Source organism: Lissotriton helveticus, chromosome 10 (genome assembly GCF_964261635.1).
Source record: "Lissotriton helveticus chromosome 10, aLisHel1.1, whole genome shotgun sequence".
In the NCBI taxonomy this organism is placed as follows: domain Eukaryota; kingdom Metazoa; phylum Chordata; class Amphibia; order Caudata; family Salamandridae; genus Lissotriton; species Lissotriton helveticus.
In genome coordinates this window covers 73,843,632-73,856,972 of record NC_136071.1, presented here as the reverse complement: position 1 = coordinate 73,856,972, position 13,341 = coordinate 73,843,632, and the positions used below count along the sequence as shown (strand labels likewise).

Sequence of the window (13,341 nt, the reverse complement as noted above, 5' to 3'; positions counted from 1 at the left end):
GCCGGCACCACACACCTCATCTTATAGAGGCCAAGTAATAAAACACGTTTTCATCTGTGCAATGATAAAAGGAACCTGATGTGAATCCTTGCGCTGTATAATTCCAGCAATATAAAAGAATTCAACCAGTGCACATATATTAGAAAAAAAGACATTTTATGCTTCTTTCATCAGTTTGGGCACCCTTATACCTTTAATCGAAGAGGTTGCATCTTCACCACAATTAAGAGTGATAAAACAAACATTTCTGACCTTTGAAGGAGAAAAACTTTTTTAGACCCCTTTTTTTAAAGGATCCTTGAAGTAGATTTTCTTGGTTGTGCTGTCTCAAAATACCACTGTCAAATGAACCTTTTGCTTTCCCGCTGGTGCAGTCAGACTCAATACAGCATCAGGTAACTGAGATGGGTGGCAGACTCTGGGCTTTAGTGCTACAGTGGTCAGGGCCCAATGTTGATAGTGGCACGTGCCGCATAAAAGGTTACACCCAAAGGCCATTGCGAAGTACAAGTTTAAGTGTTGATAGAGGACTGTGCCTTCTTAATAACTTTCTCGTAACAGAATAATTTCCAGAATTCAACGGTCGTTTCCAAACATGGTGTGTTTATTCCCAAAAAAATGTTCACACATTGGACAAAGGACAGCCGACACGTGTTTCGCCTGTGTGGCCCGACGGCCATGGGCTTTCTCAAGGCAGGTAATTGTCGCTGGTAATCCAGTCCCGTGACAGGCATGTGTTGCGGTCTCTGCAGGCCCGACTTGGGAGTCTTGCATGCTGGAGGATTAGAAGATACCGTTCAGCACCATTTGAAAGGCGCAAACCCAGTTCTAGTTTAAGTAATGCCCCAATTTCATGACTTCCAATGGGATACATTGTCTTAATCCCGAGATAGAGGTCCACGGTGGTCCTTCCATGTATCAGTCCGTTTGCCAACTATTGCACTGGTGGCCATACTAGAACATGGGTATAACCTTGTAGGTTATGTGGTTTAATCTAAGGTCTGAAAGAGTAGCTACCTCAGTGATTCTAAATGCATTACGCACCATATCAAGTGAGCATTTCTTTATCTAAAAACAGATCATAATGTGTGTTCCTTTTATGCTCGGGTGCTTTCTCCTTCCCAATAATCAGCTTTTGTTGTAGAGTTCAAGCACCATCATTCAACTTTCAACATAGTTCGACTATTATGTTATCAACAGGACAAGATGTCAAGGTTTTCCATAGTATTTGCTTTCCAGTTGCAGCAAGTAACAAATAAGCAAAGCGGTTGCATAATACCATTTAAATGTTCCCTTAGGCCTCCAAACAAAGAGTATTTGGGGCAACTTCTGCAAACAATCACTTACAAATGAGAACCAGCAGTACTGCATTGTGTGTAGGGTAAGAATCCATTCTTAAAACAAGTCTGAGTTGAAGAAATTGTTTTATTTTCTTAAACTCATAAACTCAAATGTCTGAAATGTGAGAAATTTGTCAAAGATTTTGGCTGGGTAAACTTCACATGGAAAGCAACACAAGATGATAATTTTGGATATAATGTATTCCTTCTATGCAAATTTGTCCTGTTAGTGTGCCTCACTAAATATTAGGACTTCTGCTAATCATTAGGACTTTGTTAGACAATGCATTCAAGAGAGGGCTCCAGACAACGTTTTTTTTCATACTATTGTTACCAGACCCACCATAAAGTCCAATCGTTTTTAAGGGATTGGAGTTTTTAAATAACAGAGATTTTGACAGTAATTTTAAAATGATCTACATGAGATACTAGGTACAACCAGTAAATTTACATCTTTATTCTAGCTATCTAAGATAACCGTATATATTTCCATCAGCTAAAGTATTTTGTCATCAACTCCTCGTTCAATGCGGCTAATTTCAGTTACGGTAGAACATTTTTCACCATTGTTTTTTGCAGTTGCGACAGATTGTACCACCAAAATGATTCAATGTTAAAGCTTTACTGTTCCACCTTTTGCACTGAGCTTTATAGACTGTATGTGTTTAGACTGACCTTAATAGCAGCCCAACCTGAAGACATAACTGATTGTAGTACCATATATCTTTATTTAGAGTTCTCAAATTCCACTGTTGAACTCCATTGCAGTGAGCATTAAGATGGAGATTTGGGAATAGCAGTCAATATATTTTTTGTTTATTTTTTTAACTTTCCGTATTTGCACAAGTCAGCCATAGCAATTGGAAATTCAGCAGACTCAATTGATGCAATATTAAACTGAGTGTTTCGATAATTATGGTCATCAAGAGCATGATAATCAAATTTTGTGGGAAAATGGTAATTTCATGGTCTTGTTTTGATGGCATAATCTACACAATTTATAAACTATTTTGTGAAAATAAATCAGAACAAGCAGCGATTGAGGTTGTCTACGGATTTGTAAGTGTTAAGCTTTTCGGCTGCGAGAATTCCATCCATTGACTCCATAGAAATAGTGTATCTTGATATCATTATATTAATACAGTAACAGACAGCCATTATTAGCAGTTTTCCTTGCAATATTTTGGAGTAGGATATGCTCCTTCTGATATCATTACTAGATGCTAAATTGATTTGGCCAGGAGCAGTATTTTAGCATTAACATTTGCTTGTCCACATGAAGCATGCGTTTGCTTGCACCAAAACAATTTAATTACGAGTACTGCACGGCCTTATTCAAACCAATTATCACAAAAAGGACCTGGAGGGAACTAGCTGCTTATAGCGAAAATAAACGAATCATAATTCCAGATTAACTAGATACTAAAATAACGTTTTGACTGTTACATTGTAGGATATAGAACACATTAGTTTTGCAGTATGATCAACTCCGATGATGGCAATGCCTGTTATTAAGCCTATCTTGGGTATGCCTACGGAGTCATTGGATGCTAAGCCGTTGAAAATATTGAAGCCAGTGAGAAAGATGTCATTAGTTAACCTCGTGTCTAAGATTGCTAAAATCCAGAAGTTGTTCAGACTCTAAACATTATTCTGAATCTGCTTGCCTTATTAAACCTGCAATGCCACCTTTAACCAATCCATGGCCTCAATGGCAATGCCATCTCTAACTAAGCCCTGGCCTCAATGGCAATGCAACCTGGCAGATTTCTTTTTTCAGTAAATACAAACAATCTACACCTCCTTTCCCCCCATCCAGCCCGACACAACTTTTGCCTACTCCTTTAGCACAGGATCCCGATCTCCGGCCACCTTGGATACCCTTCCCCCTCTAAATCGCACCACTTTAGAATCCATCTTGAACCAGGTGAAATCCGGCTCCCCCCAAGACCCAGCACCCTCACTTGCCCTGCTGCCAGCTATCAGCAGCATTCTCTCTACCATACTCGATATGCTCAACGCCTCTATCTCCTCCTGCATTGTCCCTCCCCCCTGGAAGCGCGCCATGGTTAAGGCTCTTTAAAAAAAGCCTAACATAGACCAAGATAATCCCTGCAATTATCGGCCAATTTTTCTGTTGCCTTGGCTGAGCAAGATCCTTGAGAAATATGTTAACTCGCTACTAAGTAGAGTTCCTGGAGAATAACCATCTACTTGATCTCTCTTAGACAGGTTACCATCCCTTGCATGGGACCGAAACCGCTCCCCTCACAGTAACTAAGGAAGCCAGGAAGATCCTTGACCAAGAAGGCTCTGCAGCAATCATCCTCATTGATTTGAGTGCCGCATTCAACACTGTAAATCACGACCTACTAACACAACAACTCACCAACTTCGGAGTCTCAGGAAGTGCCATCACTTGGTTCAGATCCTTCTTTGCAAGACCGTTCCTTCCAGGTTTTTGAGGGCGATGTCCCCTCCCCCAGCAAGCCACTCAGCTGGGGTGTGCCTCAGGGCTCCTCCCTTAGTCCCACACTATTTAACGTTTATGTGAGCCCCCTAGCTGAGATTGTCCGTCCCTTCGGCATAAAAATCCTCACTTATGCCGGTGACACTCAGCTAGTGGTGGCCCTTAACCAACCAAACTCTCTCTCTAACAACCTGAGTGGATGTCTTGAGGAGGTGGCTAAATGGATGACACTTTCCTGCCTAAAGTTGAACAGGGCCAAAACTGAGCTTATGCTCTTAGGTAAAACTCCTAAGCTTAATATAAACTTATGGCCCATCTGCCTAGGTCCTGTCCCAGTGCCAAAGGACACAATCAAGAGCTTGCGCATATGGCTGGATAACTCCCTCAACTTCAACCATCAAGCAGCCAAACTCTCAGCCACCTGCTATGGTCTACTAAGGTTACTTTGGAAAATTCTTCCCCTTCTTCCATTCCAGGCGAAACAGATTATGGTCCAGGGTCTCATCCTATCACGCCTGGACTTTGGGAATGCCCTCTATCTAGGGGCCCCCTCAATCTACCTTGCGCAAACTCCAGTTCATCCAAAACTGCGCAGCCCAAACACTCCTTCAGATTCCCCGTCCACTCCCAATCAACCCCGGACTAAGGAGCCTTCATTGGCTCCCAGTTAGGGAAAGAATTGAATTCAAGGCCCTGTGCATTGCCCACAGGGCCTTCTGGGAAACTGGCCCCGTCATTAGTCAATCGCTAATGACCCCCCTACCAGCTGAACTGACAGCTCAGATCGGCATCCTCTTTCCTTGCCTTAGTGCCCAAGATCAAAAGAACTAGATGTTATGTTATGTTATGTTATGTTATATGGGACTTTTATAGCGCAACGGCTACTCCAAAGGAGTGTCCCGGCGCTTTGTGCTCCAGACCTTGAAAGAGACTGGAAAACATAACAGTGAAACAGAAACCTAAGAGGGGAAAGCACACTAACCAGAGAACAGCCAAGTCTTTAGACCCTTCCTAAAGGCAAGTAAGTTAGATGTAGCCCGCAGAGACAGTGGCAGGGAGTTCCAAAGTTGAGGGGCAAGGAATCTAAAGGACCGACCGCCCAGTCGGGCCCTCTTTATACGTGGCACCACCGTCAGAGCCAATGATTCCGATCTTAAGGATCGTGCAGGCCGGTAAAAATCCAGCCTCTTCTGGAGGTATTTTGCACCATTGGCATGCAGGGCTTTGTGGGCTAGGGTCATAGCCTTAAACATTATCCTCTTCCGTATAGGAAGCCAATGGAGGGATAGAAGTAAATTTGAGGCACTAGTACGGCGATGCAGGCCAAAAATCGCTCGTGCTGCGGCGTTCTGGGTCACCTGCATACGCTGTAAGAGATATTCTGGCAGACCCAGATACAGGACATTTGCATAATCCAATCTGGATCCTATCAGTGCCTGCACAGTTATCCTCCGATGTTCCTCAGAAAGTAGGGGAAAAAACTTTCGGAGCATCCTGAGGATCCCGAAACACGTTCCTGTAAGAGTAGCCACCTGGGATTTGAGCGAAAGCTCATTGTCGATTTTAACTCCCAAGTTCTTCGCCCATTTAGATGACTGAGCTGGGGGGAACATGTCAGCGGGCCACCAACCATGCCAATCCGGTTCCGATGGGCATCCGAAGAATAGTATCTCGGATTTATCCGAGTTACACTTGAGGCTGTTACGTTTGAACCAATTAAAAACAGCCCCAAGGCACTCACGGATACTTTCCCCATCGAAATCTTCACTCTTGTGGCAGGTAAACAGAAGCTGGGTGTCGTCAGCATAAGAGACGATCCGGGCCCCATAGGACTCCGCCAGTGCCGCCAGAGGGGTCATGAGGATGTTAAATAGAGTAGGGCTCAATACAGAGCCCTGAGGAACTCCAACTCCCAATGGCGGCATTTCGGCAGATCCAGATGGGACCCAGATCGTCTGTCGGCGGTTGGCTAGAAAGGAGCGAAACCAATTGAGCACCGTCCCCCCTAGACCGATGTCATGTAGCCTAGTGAGGAGATCCTCATGGGGGACGGTGTCAAACGCCGCCGACAGGTCTAACATAACTAACATCACCCTGCCTCCGGTATCCAGCACCTCCTTCACAGTCTCAGAGACTTCCAGGAGCGCCGTCTCGGTGCTTAGGTTCGATCGAAAGCCCGATTGGGACTCATGGAGCAGCTCGTTCGACTCCAAGAAATTGGAGAGCACGCTGTGGACGTGTTTCTCCAAGATCTTGGTAAGTGCTGGAAGGAGTGAGATCGGCCTGTAATTGGATGGCACTTCTGGGTCCAGGTTAGGCTTCTTAATGAGAGGAATAACCATAGCCTGTTTCCAAGGAAGAGGCAAAGCTCCCTGACTCAGGGAGAGGTTAAGGATGGGATTGGCTAAGGGGTTAACAACCTCTGCCATTCTCGCTAGAAATTTTGCTGGACACGGGTCGCGCGGTGAGCCCGATTTAAGGTTCCTCATCAAAGCTAAAGATGCGGACACCGTAAGGGGCGGGAAGTCTAGCAAGACTGGGCCCGAAGTCGGCAGAGGAACTGTCTCGACCGGCAGAATCTGAGGATCAGCCGTTAGTCTAGGAGGAAAGGAGTCCTGTATTTGCCTAATTTTGGTGGTAAAAAAATTAGCAATGGTGTTGGCCCAGGTCTCCGCCGGGGCGTCCTGGGCTGAGGGTAAGCGCGGGGTGGTAAATTCTCGAACAATTGAGAAAATCTCCTTGCAGGAGTTTGCTGCTTCCTCAATTCTTTTGGCCAAGTAGCATTTCTTGCCCTGGAGAATTAAGTCATGATAGGATTTCATCGTTGATTTATAGATCTGTTTAGCCTCAGTATCATAATGGGCTCTCCATGCCCGTTCGGCGACTTTACATTGTCTACGGGATTGGGCCAGTTCCTCCGTAAACCAAGGGGCCGAAATCCGTTGGGTGGCAGATCTAGGTGGCTGTACAGGGGCAAGTTCATTTAATCTAGCTAGAAGCCAGGTTTGCAAACTCTCAAGGTCATTATCCAGATCACCCATGAAGGACAGAGGATGATCCACCAGAGCCTGAGCTAGCAGATCTGGTGTCACCCGATGGAACGCCCTATAGCTGCTGCCCTGTAGCCTCGTAACAATGGCCGTTGGTTTCACAGTGGCAGATATTTCGAAATTGACGAGGCAATGGTCAGACCATAGTACCGGCAGAAGTGTGACCGCCATAATAGGTGAAGTGGAGAAGACCTGGTCAAGTGTATGACCTTTGTCATGGGTCGGGCCAAAGATATATGGGGACAGGCCCAGAGTAGATGTAATATCCAATAGCTTAATAGCATCTTGGTCTTGAGGATCATCCATATGGAAATTAAAATCTCCAGCCAATAGACACTGCTCAGATCTTAGAGCAAGAACAGACAGAGCCTGCTGGAGATCATCAAAAAACGATCCCACAGGGCCCGGAGGTCTGTAGACGACAAGACCCTTCACCGCTTGCTGGGGTGATAGGGACAGGGTAAAGGCGAGAGAGTCAGCCCCTGTGATTGTGTTTGTGTGCGTGACCGTGCACGAAAAAGATTTTTTCACAACTAGGGCGACACCTCCCCCTCTTCCCCTGACTCTATCTTGTCGATGGATAATATAGTCAGAGGGAATGGCTGCCATTATGTCCGGATGGGAGGACTCGTTGAGCCAAGTCTCAGTGAGCATCAGACAAGTTGGACTGGTCGTAGAAAGGAGATCAAAGATCTCCTGAGTGTGTCTATGCAGCGACCTCGTATTAAGGAGTAGACACAGATGTTTAATGCTACAATCCTTAATAAGACAGGTAGAAGGGAGGTTGCTGGTAGGATGCCATTTACAAACAGGGCACTTATATTTACCCCTATACCGGCCTGGGAATACTGAATGACAGGCAGCATTCACGGCTCGCAGGGAGTGGAGCTCCTGCGCGGAGTAAGAAAGCATAATAGGCAGAAGTCCCTGCCACGCCAAACGCCGCCGGGACGCTGACGGGCGCAGACGGGCAGGACTCTGGCGCGACTCCGGCGCAGGTCCGGCGCGTCCGCAGTACGCGTCCGCTGCGCGGAGGAAAGGGGGAGCTTTTTGTAGCGCTACTAGAGCGCGAGGGCGGAGAGTCCTACCCCCAAGATGGCGTCCAAAATCAGATCCCAGCCCTCGGCGTCAATACTCGGCCGAGGGCGGTCTAAATACCCAAGGCAAGGTGAGGGGGGCAAACGAGGCGCTTAAGAGCGCTAGGAAGTCTTTTGCTGGCAACAGAACGCTTATTGGATCAAGCGCGAAGCACAAGCAGAGCACAAGTCAAATTTACACAAAGTAAAATAAAATACCACGCAGGTTAAAATACACAGCTAAAAGTGTAAAGAATAGAAGGGAGACCTCCCGGCTTCCGCCTCAAGAGGGAAAAGGTTGTAGCAGTATGGTTATCCCTGAGTGGAGGACAAAGTTCCCCTTTTGTAGCGCTACTAGAGCGCGAGGGCGGAGAGTCCTACCCCCAAGATGGCGTCCAAAATCAGATCCCAGCCCTCGGCGTCAATACTCGGCCGAGGGCGGTCTGAATACCCAAGGCAAGGTGAGGGGGGCAAACGAGGCGCTTAAGAGCGCTAGGAAGTCTTTTGCTGGCAACAGAACGCTTATTGGATCAAGCGCGAAGCACAAGCAGAGCACAAGTCAAATTTACACAAAGTAAAATAAAATACCACGCAGGTTAAAATACACAGCTAAAAGTGTAAAGAATAGAAGGGAGACCTCCCGGCTTCCGCCTCAAGAGGGAAAAGGTTGTAGCAGTATGGTTATCCCTGAGTGGAGGACAAAGTTCCCCTTTTGTAGCGCTACTAGAGCGCGAGGGCGGAGAGTCCTACCCCCAAGATGGCGTCCAAAATCAGATCCCAGCCCTCGGCGTCAATACTCGGCCGAGGGCGGTCTGAATACCCAAGGCAAGGTGAGGGGGGCAAACGAGGCGCTTAAGAGCGCTAGGAAGTCTTTTGCTGGCAACAGAAACGCTTATTGGATCAAGCGCGAAGCACAAGCAGAGCACAAGTCAAATTTACACAAAGTAAAATAAAATACCACGCAGGTTAAAATACACAGCTAAAAGTGTAAAGAATAGAAGGGAGACCTCCCGGCTTCCGCCTCAAGAGGGAAAAGGTTGTAGCAGTATGGTTATCCCTGAGTGGAGGACAAAGTTCCCCTTTTGTAGCGCTACTAGAGCGCGAGGGCGGAGAGTCCTACCCCCAAGATGGCGTCCAAAATCAGATCCCAGCCCTCGGCGTCAATACTCGGCCGAGGGCGGTCTGAATACCCAAGGCAAGGTGAGGGGGGCAAACGAGGCGCTTAAGAGCGCTAGGAAGTCTTTTGCTGGCAACAGAACGCTTATTGGATCAAGCGCGAAGCACAAGCAGAGCACAAGTCAAATTTACACAAAGTAAAATAAAATACCACGCAGGTTAAAATACACAGCTAAAAGTGTAAAGAATAGAAGGGAGACCTCCCGGCTTCCGCCTCAAGAGGGAAAAGGTTGTAGCAGTATGGTTAAGATGTGGTGGCAGCTCCTTTGCTTATAACTCTGCAAAACTCTGGAACTCTCTCCCTCTCCACTTGCGTGCAGAGCCCAATCTGCTCTCCTTTCGTAAGCTTTTAAAAACTTTACTCTTCAACAAATCTGCATAGTTCCTAGCTATCTTCTTGCTCGCGTATGTCCATAGCGCTAGGACGCCTTAGGGTAGCTATCGCGCTTAACAAATGGTCTTTTCATTTCAAAGTTCCATGACCGGTGCACCAGGCAACACTGTATGTTTGGTAGGACAATACAAATGAATTGATGGTTTTGTGCAGAATCTATCTTCATTTTTTACATCTTTGGTGGTGGGAGGGTGTTGGCAGGACAAAAAAATCTGTTCTCTGAACATCTGTCCAGGCAGCCTGCATTAGAAAAAGCATTTTCCATCTTTGTTGTATTTCTTGTGGTTCCTAAACAAACCTACAGTCCTTGACTTTGTAAAGGATCTCAAAGTGACTATTTCTCAAAATCAAATACTGGCACTTTTAGGAGGCTTGGCTGCCGATGCCCTTCTCCCTCCTTGTGTCTGGTTCTAAGACTGGTACGTGACCTTGCCCATGAGCCTCTGACCATCTCATTGAGTCTGGAATGATGACCACTAGTAGGTTCTTGGGTGCCTTGGGTATGTTTGGCATCTAGTTCTGTTTTTCCGGGTAGCATGCTTTCAGCTCTTCTGTAGGAAATCTTGAGTCACATCGTAAGTCTAGTTAAATCAATGGAAGAAACTGAGGACTACGTCACTGTCAAAGAAGGAGAACCCGATACCCTGATAAATCTGAGCTTTTTAAAAATCCTCGACCTGCCTTAATGTGCCCCCTACATGGCACCCCTAGCACCTCTCTCATAACGACACGCAACTCTGAGCATACCTAGCCCATCCTCTGCATCCTCAAATCACACTTGTTACTTTACTCAGTAGTTCAGAATACATGCCACTTCCTGGGACTCAGTCAAGAGCAGTCTTCGAGGCATAGTGAGCATCCCTCGCAGTTTGGCACATCTCATCAAAGTCTTGCAGAATTTCAGCCACATCACATACAGAACTACGTTGACTGGTTTCCAGCCTGCATTGTCTGCAAGACAATCTGCATCACATACAAAGCACTAAGGAGAATCACTTTTGCATACTTGGCCGATAAACTGACCACCTCGGGTGTGCAGCACCTGGCCAGGATCCAGGACATGGTCAAATTAGAGATAAAGACATGCAAGAAGGAAAAAGCCATAAGTGAGGTTTTCTTCCAGGTTCTGGGACAATATGCCCTTCAACACCAGAATAGCTGCTTCTGCCTGGCAATTCAGAACGAAAGGACATTAACACCCCACAAAACAGGAACCTGCATAGACTTTCTTCTGGTGAATCATCAGGGGTACAACCCAGGCTCACTCCCCCTCTTCAGTTCTCCTCTGCTGTCCAGATAGGTTTACAAGTACAACTGCATACATGAGTGCATCCAGTCAAGAGAGGGTGAGCTGACACCTTGTTCTACGTTTCCCCATTGCTGGTGAGGTCTAATAGTATATTCTAGTCCTACAGATGTCGTGTGAGGATCATACCTTGTAAGATTGTTGTATTGCTATTTGAGAGTATAATAATAGTGGTTTGATTGGTGGAGATGCTATTAAGAATGCTTAACTTTTCATAAATAGAAATGAAATTAGTTTCACTCTATTGGTAAAGATAACAGCGATTGTGGGGCATCACCTGGGTTTGTGAAGATGGCCATGAAGATCTTTACATTGGCAGCGATGATGAAGGTAGCTTTTATTTTTTAATCAAGATTTGTTTCATTAGATTTTCACAAACAATCCCAATCAATAAAGAACAAAAATGAGTAGACCATGCCAATATTCCATTAACAAAAGGAAAAACTTTTTTAAAATAAAATTTAAAAAAAGGAAAGAGAAAAATAACAATGAGAGTTTAGTATTAGTCAAACAAACAACTTTTCTTTTGTTGTAACGTACTTTGTGTTATCCCAGGTCATTACACCAAGGAAAGTAACCGAGAGGCTCACAGTGTATATTTGTACAGAATTTGTGGCAAAATCCAATTAGAATAACAAACTTAAGCATTCCAAAACTTTGTTAAAACAAAAGATTATGCTTCAAAACTTTCGGGGGGAGTGTGTCTGTGTGTGTCAGTGTCAGAACCTAGGTTGGTCCCTTAAAGTTACTTTGCAGCTTATTTTTGTTGGTTCCCTCGAGACTGAGCAGGCCTTCAGTCTACCCCAAATACTTTGGGATTTGGTTTATCGGTAACTTAGTGAATCAGTGAAATATAATAGAACTGGTTCCTTAATAAAATTAATAGTGTCCTAGGTGAATTATCTCCTAAATACAGTATTCGATGATGAAAGTAGTTCTAATGGCTTTGGTTGAGATGCTTTTAATGGTTTGCACTGGCATTGATGCAGTGTTACAGCACACAAATGATGGACGGAATGCTGACAATGCAAACATTCTCCCTCAGTCAAAAGACCTGGGTTAAATCCATTGTTCTTTTGCCCAATATGCCACCCCAGTTTGGGCCCAGCCATATGCAAATCAGTCTTGACCCTGTGCCCCATGGGAAGAGTCCAGACCGAACTGCCAAGCCAGGTCCTCCCTGGACCGGAAACAAGCATCCTGGAACTGGTTTCATGGTATGTCACCCTTCTTCAGCCAGGCTAGCTTGAATCCAGTGGCACAGTGAGCAAGGGACCCACATCTGGGCATACCCATCTCACTTAGGGCGAAAAGTGTTGCAGCAAACAAATGATGGACGGAATGCCGACAATGCAAACATTCTCCCCCAGTCAAAATATCTGGGTGAAACCCATTGTTCTTTTGCCCACTACGCCACCCCAGTTTGGCCCAGATCTGTGTAATGGGGTGAATGTATGACATTGTTCTGCATTCTGTCCCTCAATTGTTGTTTTTACATTGATGCAGTGTTGGCACAGTGATGCCCACAGGTGAGAAATGGGACTTTAAAGGCAGTCTATGATCATCGGCTAGAGGAGATGAAGTTGATTATTGGCAGTACAGTAATTATCCTGGGCTTGGCACATGTATGATTATAGGGATTCCGTCAGTGGGGGTATGTTTGAAGGGAATTGTGTAGGCATTGCTAGCGATGAGTATGTTGGTGATCATATTGGCAATCAAGATGAAACTACAGTGATTGGCAAAAATTGTTTTGTTAGGAGTGGAGATGATGATGATGATGATTTTTATATTGGCTTTGGTTGATGCAAGGTTAGCAAACGAGGTTGTAAAGGCTTTGATAGACAGGATGGTTTATGGTTTATGGCCACTGGTAGAGCTGCTGAAAAAGGTTCTGTTGACATATGTAAATAAAGAGGAGCTATGAAGATGTTTATTGCTGAATAATATTACGATTTAGTTGTGTTGATGGTTATTTTCATAAAATGTTCGCTGGGGTTGGGTTTGTTGTGTTAATGGGAAAGTGGTTGTTCTCAGGATGAGAATGGTTCACATATGTTTATTTAGTGGCTGGGATTCGATGATTGGTGTAAATATATTGAGGGTTAAATCGTTCCCAGTTATGATGCTGGGCTTTAGGTGCTTATGTTTGTCAGATGAGGTTGATGCTTTAAAGGTTAATTTTAATTTATGTTGTTAAACTTCATTGCAGGATGGTTCAGCCGAAATATTAGTCTTTAGTGGCAGTGGTGAAATATTGGGGAATGTGTGTGTGTTTGGCTCTGGAAGTGATGATGACTGTGATAGCATGATCACTATAGGCAAATTTGCCTTTGCTCTAAGCAATTATATGTTGATAAAGATTTCTGCGCTAGGCATTAGTGGGACTGCGACGTAGTGAAGGAACTGGGTTTAGGAGCAGGAATTGCTGTTTTGTTTAGTGCTGGTTCTGCTCCACCCATTTTGATTTAATGTAAAGTCAACGTTCCAAAGTATACACTGATTGACTGTGGTGTTTTTGTACATCTG

At 45.1% G+C, this 13,341-nt stretch overlaps 1 protein-coding gene across 1 annotated transcript in view; it reads left to right on the top strand.

Moving 5' to 3' along the window:
* The window catches only part of CDK16 (cyclin dependent kinase 16), a 232,646-nt gene that overhangs the window by 145,385 nt on the left and 73,920 nt on the right, over positions 1-13,341 (top strand).